The 9651-nt window shown below is 38.3% G+C and overlaps 1 non-coding gene across 1 annotated transcript; it reads right to left on the reverse strand.

Annotated features, from left to right (window-relative positions):
• Positions 1 to 7535: 7535 nt before the first annotated feature.
• Positions 7536 to 7610, reverse strand: TRNAV-UAC (transfer RNA valine (anticodon UAC)). Its single transcript has one exon. It is a non-coding gene; the product is annotated as a tRNA-Val (tRNA).
• Between the last annotated feature and the right edge of the window lie 2041 nt (positions 7611 to 9651).

Raw genomic sequence — 9651 nt, forward strand, 5'->3', positions numbered from 1 at the left:
GTTTGTCTCATGACACATGGTCAATCTCGTCTCGTCTCGAATTTCTAATCCTGTTCCGTCTCGTCCCGTGGACAACACTAATAGGAACTTCGATCTCAAGATCGAAGCCGACCACTTAATGCGTCTGGCCACCGAGCAGGCTATTCGATTTCTACAACTTCCAGTCGTAGACTCAGCACTATGCCACACACACTGGCAGTGTTGCAGTATTCTATCTGAAAGTTTTCATTCTTCTGTCCATCATCCTCGTACGCTTTTTGTTGTTCATAAGAGAAGTCTGAAATGTCAAATCACGAAAGTGTCACTGGTTGAAAGAACTTCCCTTTTTTGCCACTGTTGAGCACAATTGGGCTTTGAGAGTAGTCACACATTTCGTGGCCCATTGTACCAGCTCTCTTTCGCTTCCGGAGAGAGAGAGAGGAAAAATATATATATATTCAAAGCTGCCTGCAACAGTCGATTTGAACCGAAAATGTCATTATAGGCGTCAAGTTCCCCCTTTGTTAAGCACCAAACAAGCCGTCAAACATACCAATTTAACGAGGGCGTCGAACGATTGCGTTCACAGGATCTGTGCCAACTGCAGTTGACATAAATCGTAAAATTTGTCAGCGCAATGCTTCAGGCCGCGTCACTGCAAAAGTTCATCGCTTCACGTGACAACTTTCCTTGCCGCGTTGGATTACAAGTTGATACATCCTTACAGTTCTCAGCAAAATGACCAGTAGCCTAACTAAAGGCCCTCTGAGTCTCTAATGCCAGAAATAATGAAAGGATTAATGTTCTTTGATCAAACTTTATCAGCGTATTTTACTACATTGCCATGAATTTTGAGTAGCTGATTTTATTTGCTTGTGTTACTTTTATGAAATTTATTTTGTAATTTTTTGCGGAAAAGAGCATCAAATTTATGCAAAATCTTTAACAGAATTGCACAGATACGAAGTACTTGTAACAGCGAGAAAAACACCGCTTCAACTGAACTGGCGGTGACTTCAAGCAGTAAAAGATGGAAGGGGAGAGGATAGACTTTAAAGCAGCAAAGTTCTAATCAAATGTGAAAAACGCACTAACATCTGTAAAAATACTTAACAAAAACAACGATGCAAGTCGAATATGTTATGAATAAAACTGTTAATTATACCTGAAGCAAATGAGTGAAGCAATGAAATGCATATCGTCTTTCGCAGTCTGACTTCAGTATTCATAACATCAATATTCGATTGGTTTAGTATTCACGCATTTTATCTAGTGAGAGGCTTTTGAACTACTTATAATTTGTTTTTCATACCAGGGCGAGTCAAAAGTTCCTTCATTTTCACACATGGACATTGAGATTGGAGACAAAAGGAATGACATCGGTCTTATTCGGCAAAAACTAGGCCATCTGTTGTATGGTCTTCTGCCAATGTTCCGTGAGAGTCACGATCCCAAGAAGATACCATTCGGCTGGTTTCGAGGCCAAAAACTCACGCACTCCTGCTTCCACAGCTTCCAATGTGTCGAACTGTCATTTTTGCAGGAAATACACGAGAGAGTGGAACAAATGGTCATCTGATGGCACGAGATCAGGGCTGTATGGGGGATGAGGCTCGCAAGTCTTGCAGTTTCTGGGTAAAAATTTGAGACCGGTGGCAGGGGGCGTTATCGACCTGCAACAAGGCTCTCTTCCGACGCATCAATGTTGGGTACTTCTGAAGCATAGCATTATGGACCCGCTGCAGTTGTACAGCGTAAAGGTTCCTATCGACTACACGACCGTCTCGTTCGAGTTCCAGAACACTGGACCAACGATATTCCACCATATGCACAACATGCTCTTCTTTTCAAACCGTCCCCTTTCAACAAGTGTGATTGCTCCTTGCCGTGACTGCAACCACTGCTTACCACTGGCAGAATATCGTAGCAAGGTCTACTTTTCATCACCTATGACAATTCGATGCAAAAACGTGTAGCCCCGTGGATTTTGAAGAAATTGTTGATAGATGGAGACTCTTCATTCAGCCTGTTGTGGTGCCAACTTGTGCCATCGAGAGACAAAACTCATTGGTGAAGAGAGCGAACCATGGTGCTTTGGGACGATCCAACCCGTCGCACAATTTGCCGTGTACTGACTCTTGCATCGGCTGTCATGTTCTGTAACAGGGCATCTGCATCCATGGCAGCCGTTCTACCACATCGGGGCTTGTCTTCCACATCCATGTCTCCAGACGAGAACAGCTTGAATCATTTCTGTGCTGTCCTAATGTTCACTGTACCCTCACCTTCCACCACACAAAGTGGACTTAAAACACCAACTCAATCAATCAATCAAGGCACTAGGAATAAACATATTTTCTTATTTTTACGTCGCTTTTGGTGCAACAGCAACGATGATGTTGAATATAGATTAAATTAAATTGACGGACACTCACAAAGGAACATTCACACCCAGACCAGGGCTCTAACCAAGCCGATACACACTTTAGGGACAATCTTATTTTAAAACCAACATTTTAGTGCAGCCAATTTAAAATTAGTGTGACGTGTTATTTGGTGTGAACAGTCTTTGCGGTATTTTTGCCTGATTCCTTACACACACATTAAATATGTCTACAATATTTAAACTTAGTTCCAGGTGAGAAGGACATATTTTTTTATTGTTTAACCCGCACTTAAGTTTATCGCTGATAAACACCAATCAGAGGGAGTTTAATTCGAAAACAATTGAGGCGAGTGTGATTCGCCACTAAGTGCCTCTCCCCTAGCTGCCATAAACCTTACCAAGGATGAACACTCAGGTCTCCTCGGCAAACTCATACATTATGGATGCCAATACAATCATATAATTCCCCATGGGGGAGGAGGGAGGGAGGGGAAGCACTAAGTTCCATCTACTGAATCCTAGCCATCCGGAAAAAGCCCCCCTACATCCACTGCCACTTGGCAGACTGGTGTCATCATAATTTCAAGAGTCAAGTCCCAACACGACAATACCGAGGCCATTCCTCGTTATTGAGTGCATTTTAAAAATAAATCACAAATTTCAGGTGGGAGCTTCATCGGCTATTACCAGGCAAATTGTCCCCTAGAGAAGAAGGGGTTCCAACAGTTTCTTTAGCTTCTATTCCACCAACAACCTTGGCATTTTGACTTTTCGGTCCCCTTCAAATAACACTTACTGAGGACTACTCTTGTAAGCCTTATATGCAGTGCTTCGGTCCCAAAATTAAAGTGGAGACCATGTTTCCATTAACTTTGGATTATGTTTTTATTAAGTATATGGATGATATTATCTAACTTCTACAACAAAATATCATTCATGATACGATGATGATGATATACCCATATTTGGCATAAAAGACAGGACCGACAATTTTTAAATTAAGAAATGAAATGTGAATCAGGTATTTTAATGATATAATTTAAACATAAAGGCCACAGCGCATTATTTTAATTTATTTTCTTATTGGTATTGCTATTGTGAATTGGCAGTTTGCGGAGCGTTAACTTTAACAATACTGCTAATAACACTAAAAATAGAAAAGCCTGGAGACACTACTTTGAATACCATATATACATATATACAATTGAGCAATATTCTTCTTCTGGAGGTCCCGGGTTCGATACCCGGTGGAGACACATAGTGGTTCCGATCCCACTTTAAACTGTAGGTCAAATCCCGATTAGCCGTCCTGTCCATAAAGTGGACTTAAAACAACAAATCAATCAATCAATTTTCTTGGAGCTGTTTTTATCTGTCTACTCGAAAACATTGCAAACTGCACCTTTTGGTACGTCACCACACATGTCACTAGAATGTTGCATTGCAGCATGGTGGTTTTGGAGTCTTATTTCAGTGACGACTCGTGGAATTTTTGGGGTGTAGGAAGTTATGGTAAACATGTCCATTACACAGTGACATGTATCGCTTGTACCTTGGATTAGCCATTGGATTTGTAATGTTAGCTGCAGGCCCTCCCTGCCTGTCATGTGTGGATTAAGAACAGCTTTGCCAATACCAACCTCCTGATAAGAAGAGGTGCTGTTTCAACTCGTAAATTACGCTAAATTTGATAAAATTATGTTAGGGTTTATTATTATTATACAATTATTATTAAATTATTATTATCAATTTCTGATGACTGCAGTAGTTTTAAGTTCAATTTTATTTTGCTATTTTGGAGTTGTGAACTGCGTTATTGATTATTTATTGTAGTTAAGCAACATTAGTAATATCGACCATTCAATAAAATGGGTTTAGCATAATGCTTGAAAAAAGTTGAAGAAAATTCCATGACTGGTAACTGCGTCCGTTTGTTTTATTTCTGAACTCCAACTCTTTCTACCGATTTCCTTTTATGAAATGTTCCTCCCTTGTTAAATCGGGGAGGATAGAGAAAAGATGAAAACAAGAGGATGGATCAGGGCCTGTAAAAGCTTGTCCCTTGCTCGGCATGCTTCCTTTTGTTTGAAATAAGTCCGCTAGAGAAGTACAAACAAGATCTGGAGATTTTCTTAAAAATAAACATTTCCTCAAAATATCTTCATTAGAATTTAATTTCTCTTTTCCCCAGGGACGCCCGTTTTTGAGATGATGCTGGATTTTCCATTATGCCAAACACAGAGTGCTAGGTGCCAACCAAGTTCAAATTTTGCTAGGTTTAGAACCATTATGCTAGAGTTGGCATCACTGTTGAGGAACCCACGGGACCTTCCTCGCGCACCGTATAACTGGGCAACCGACCCATCTGCCTGTAGGATGACGAGAAAGGTTCCTCAGCGGCAGGCAAAGACGCGTCTTTGGGAAACAGATCTGGAACGAGCGGGTGATAGCTAGCACATTGACTCTTGACAGTCGAGTAGCGAACCTTGATTGCGCTCAAAATTTTATAACGCTCATTAAACTCTTAAAAAGTAGAAAACTGGAAATAAGTAGGCCTATAAATGAAACTGTAGGAAGTTCCTCACTTTACATGGAGGAATCGCCATTACCTCATTTTCGTATATTTCAGAGGCTTATATTGATAAACTGCTGGGCCATTTGAGTTTTGATTTTAGTTCGTTTTTAAGTCAACTTTATATACAGATAGGCTAATCGGGACTGGGCCTACAGTTTAAAGTAAGATCCGAGCCACCATGTGCGTAGGTTAACCAGAGACGGCGTGTTGCATACCCTTGGCTACAGCCCTGCTCGTGAGCCAATTGTAGCTTCTTGTAAGCCTACTCTTTCCATAAAAGGTGGAGCTACATTTCTTTGCAAGATGGCATCACAGGCACTTACAGAAACTGACACTCAATATTATTCATGTTTCTTTGAGATAATATGGCTCAAGATGGCGCAGTGTCGATCCTTGACTTGCACTGATAAATAACATAATCAATGAGGATAATTTATGTTACAATAAAGTACTATTTAGTTGATTTTATTGAGCACATGATATTTTATGTTCATAGTAGTTTTCGAGTTATTGCTATGCCACGTATTAATCGTTAACTCGAAGAGACAGGGAAGTAAAGCAGTGTCTTCCGTACCTGATAACTTCTGGTTGATATTTCGAAGATGAATCGTAAAACTATCCTTATAAAGTACATGGTTGTTTAAGTATATCCACCCTGTTCATATGGAAAACGTAATAAATATACTATAACTTGTAATATGATACCGTTATCCTTACTTTTTCTTTTCAATTTTATACTGATTTTCGAACATGGTTTGGAACAGGAATGGTTTTGATAAAAAATAAACATGCTTTCTCTACCGTCTTGATGATAGAGGACAAACATATTTAATATATTTTGTAAAATTTCTAAGAATAATAATATTGTTTCATTTAGAATGGCGGAGGCGACAACACCTAGCTACATACTTTCTCATCACATCAAGAGTCAAGATTTTGGTCGTTACGGTCTCGTTTCAACCCTACGAGATTTCAAAAGCAGCAGTTTCCATCCTGTATGTATGCAGACACGCAGTACAGTTTCACGGTTCCCACTGACAGTTATATTCTCTGCCGGAAAACGACCAAAGTTTTATTATGCTAAGAAACAGACTATGTATCAAATCAATGCAACGGCCACCTTCTGACAAGGGAACACATCTGGACAAAACTTACCAAAGCCCGTTTTAGTGTAAATACATGGAGATCTTATACAGGGTGGCCCAGAAGTAAGTATACAGTATATACCACTGTCGGCCTGGCATTGTTGTTTGTAAGCTCATTATCCTTTTCAGATATATTGATACTATGAATGATGGCTGGTAATTTGAAAGTACACAGTCGTAGTACTACCATAACTTGTACAATAAATTTTAGTAACTTTCTAGATAGATAAAATGCATGGCAGTTGCAACCGTGAATCTATGCATGGCTGCATACATACAAGATAAAATTATCGATTTTCGAAAGATTGTAAAACCGAAACTATAATAAGCCTAAATGAACAAAACGTCATTAAAGAAAGTTGTTCATCTAGATGTGTGTGTGTGTGTGTCATATACTTGCATTTAAAAGTTCGAGAAACACAGTGCATCCTCCTCATAAATCGCAAGTGTGACCTTAGTCCGCAGAAGGACATGGAAACGAAACAAATGGACTTCCTTGAGAGTTAATACACTTGTACTTCTCTCTTCGTAATGGTGGTTGGGTGGGCTGCACGCTCGTAATGGATGTGTTGGCCTTGTAAGAGTTATTGCTGGCGACGGAATCTCGGCCCATTCATATGGAAAGCAATGTCGTCGGAGATACATTGTGCCCGCTCGTCACAGGAAATCCTCTCCGGCTCTTTGACCTACGGCAGTGTTCACACGAGGGTCACGGATGTTGGGAAAGGTTCTGGACTCTGAGAATAGCCAGTGACCTCATGGGAAAATGTACCTTGCTACAGTACTCACTAATTCTTTATTATAATCATTATAGTTGTTTTCGCATTATACAGTTTCGTTTTTGAAATGTTGCTTATCTTACTTAGCAGTGTTTGGAAGTAACTAGTTAACTTACTTGTAATGCAGTTACAAGTAACAGTTACTTTTTGGAGGAATTCTAATTGTAACTAAGTAAGTACTTTTAAAAGTAAGCAGCTGTAACTGTCACTCCGAGCTTTGTTTTAAGTCCACTTTATGCACAGATAGGCTATTCGGGACTGGTCTTACATTTTAAAGTTGAATCCAAACCACTATGCGCCTCCACCGGTTATTCAATCCGGAACTCCTTGATTACAAAGCGACGACGTTACTATTAAGCCATCGGGGAGGTCAATTGTAACAGAGTCACGTGTTTTCAATAGAAGTAATTATCAACTGTTACTTTAAGTTTTTATGTAACGTGGGGGAAGAGTTAAATTTAGCAACTCTCTGAATGCTAAGATGAAAATATTTTCGTGAAATCTCCTAAGGTAAGGAAGCTAGGCTTCCCTGCATGCTAGATTTTAATACTTTCTTGCACTTCACCATTTCTAATTCTAATTCAACCTCATTGTTTTGGTTTGGTTTGATGTGCACAGTAAGGCTAATCGGGACTGGACCTACAGTTTAAAATGGGATCTGAACCACTATGTGCCTCCACCGGGAATCGAACCCGGGACCCCTTGCTTGTAAGGCGATAACGCTACCACTGCGCCATCGGGGAGGCCTAACTTCATTGTTTTGGATGGTTTGCTATAATCATTTGGAACATGGTAGACGATCTAGAAAGAAGTCATTTTCTAGGATCTTCTTAAGCTTGGAATGGAATTACCTTAAACCATTGAAATTATATGTAATTTTGTTATAAAAATTGTTAATTTATAAGTGAATGTATTTCCTTGTTTAATACGAGAAAGTGTTTAAGGTATATGAACATATACAGAAAGAGTAAAATAAATGATTGATCATTCGAGCAATGCGGACTCCATGTTTCATCGTTTTTTTATTTGTTGATATATGTTATGTTATGAAGACATATTTTGTATTAAAAAAACAAAAACATTTATTTTATTCCAATTCACTTCCATCGATATTGTACAATTTGTTTGCAAGAAAATTTCCAGTAAAAGTAAGTTATAGTTATTTTTCAAGTACCAGTAACTGTGACTGAGTTACTTTTTAAAATGAGTAACTGTAACTCAGCTATTTTTAAACCAAGTAACTTTTCGAACAATTATTTACTTCTTGAAGGGTCTTGGTCTTCTGTCCCTATGAACTGGTGAAACAAAACTTATATCAAATGAAGCTGAAATCTGGAACAAATGAAAACTAAATTTCAATGGAGTCTGTATAACCCTGAGAAAGATATTTCATACAGATTATACTGAACGAAAAAGGAGCTGCGCCAACGGTGGACTGTAGTGGACCATGATCCACGCTGCCAAATTGTAATAGACACAAAAGTTACATTACAAAATAAATAAAAATAAATTAAAGGGAAGTATGCAGATAAAGAGCAATGTCATTGATAACCTTTGAATATTCAAATAAGAAATTCTATTTTCGTGGCGCTATCTATTAACACCTTGATCATTTACTCTTTGCAACATACAATTAAATCCTTTCAAATACTTTTACTTCTCGTGTATTTTATTAACACATAAAATTAAACCTTCAGTCCATAAGCCGTATTAAATTCTAGCTCCAAATTGTAGAATATTGCATTGTTTACAATTTATATTTCGAGAAAACTTACTTTTATTTGTAGTGGAGTAGTTACTTATTGCACCGGATTTGTATTATATCACAGCTGCATAGTAGGTTCGCGCACAAAAGAATTTGTTCATCTGAATGCGCGAGAAGATGTGCTACGATGAAACCTAGAAGTAAATATGAAAGCACTGCAACGCTGGGAGTTACCGTAAAATATACAATATTCTACCGTTAAAATTTAACACAATTTACAAAAAACTGGACGCAAACGTTTTTTATTTACATTTAATATTTTATCAAGGCTAAAAGTAGGTAACGAGTGCACGATAAATATATTTTTAAAGGTGAATCAATAAAATTACATTAATTAGGTTAACTTTAAGAGTCGTTAAAGCTTGAAGAATGGTCATAATTATTATTTTACGGTAGTTGGATGGCAGTGGAAATTGACGGTCTTATAGACAGTCAACACAGTGTCCAATTAACACTTGTTTTTTTTCACTTTAATATTTAAACTTCTTAGTATTGAATAATAAATCCCTGTTTAGAGCACATAATAACAATATGAATATTAAAGTATATTTTTATTTTTAGATGAGGCTTACCTATATATTTGAAAGCCGTCCGAGTGGCGAACCCTCACCAGAACGTTCACACAGAAAAGTAAATACATCAGCTGAAACAAAAGATGCATGAATAGTGAGTACCTCGGACCAAACATTTGAGTGCATCATCCAGAAAGATGCAGGAAGGTGCATCAAAAAACTCATGAATTGATGCATTAAAATGCAGTTCTACATAGAAAGGAATACTTTGGCGTTACGTTTACAAAGAATATACGAAAATACATCAAACTTTCAACATGATTCTTGTTTATTTTATTGATTGATTGATTTAGTTTATTTCACTTCGCGTTTTTGTGCCTCTTGGCTAATTTGCGAAAACGGGGATGAGTGATGAAATGATGAAATTGATGAATGGACATTCACAAACAACCAAGCACGACCGTGATTCGAACCCGGGACCCTTGGCGTCGCAGCGCGATGTGCTAACCA

Source organism: Lepisma saccharinum, chromosome 11, assembly GCF_977018435.1.
Source record: "Lepisma saccharinum chromosome 11, izLepSacc3.1, whole genome shotgun sequence".
In the NCBI taxonomy this organism is placed as follows: domain Eukaryota; kingdom Metazoa; phylum Arthropoda; class Insecta; order Zygentoma; family Lepismatidae; genus Lepisma; species Lepisma saccharinum.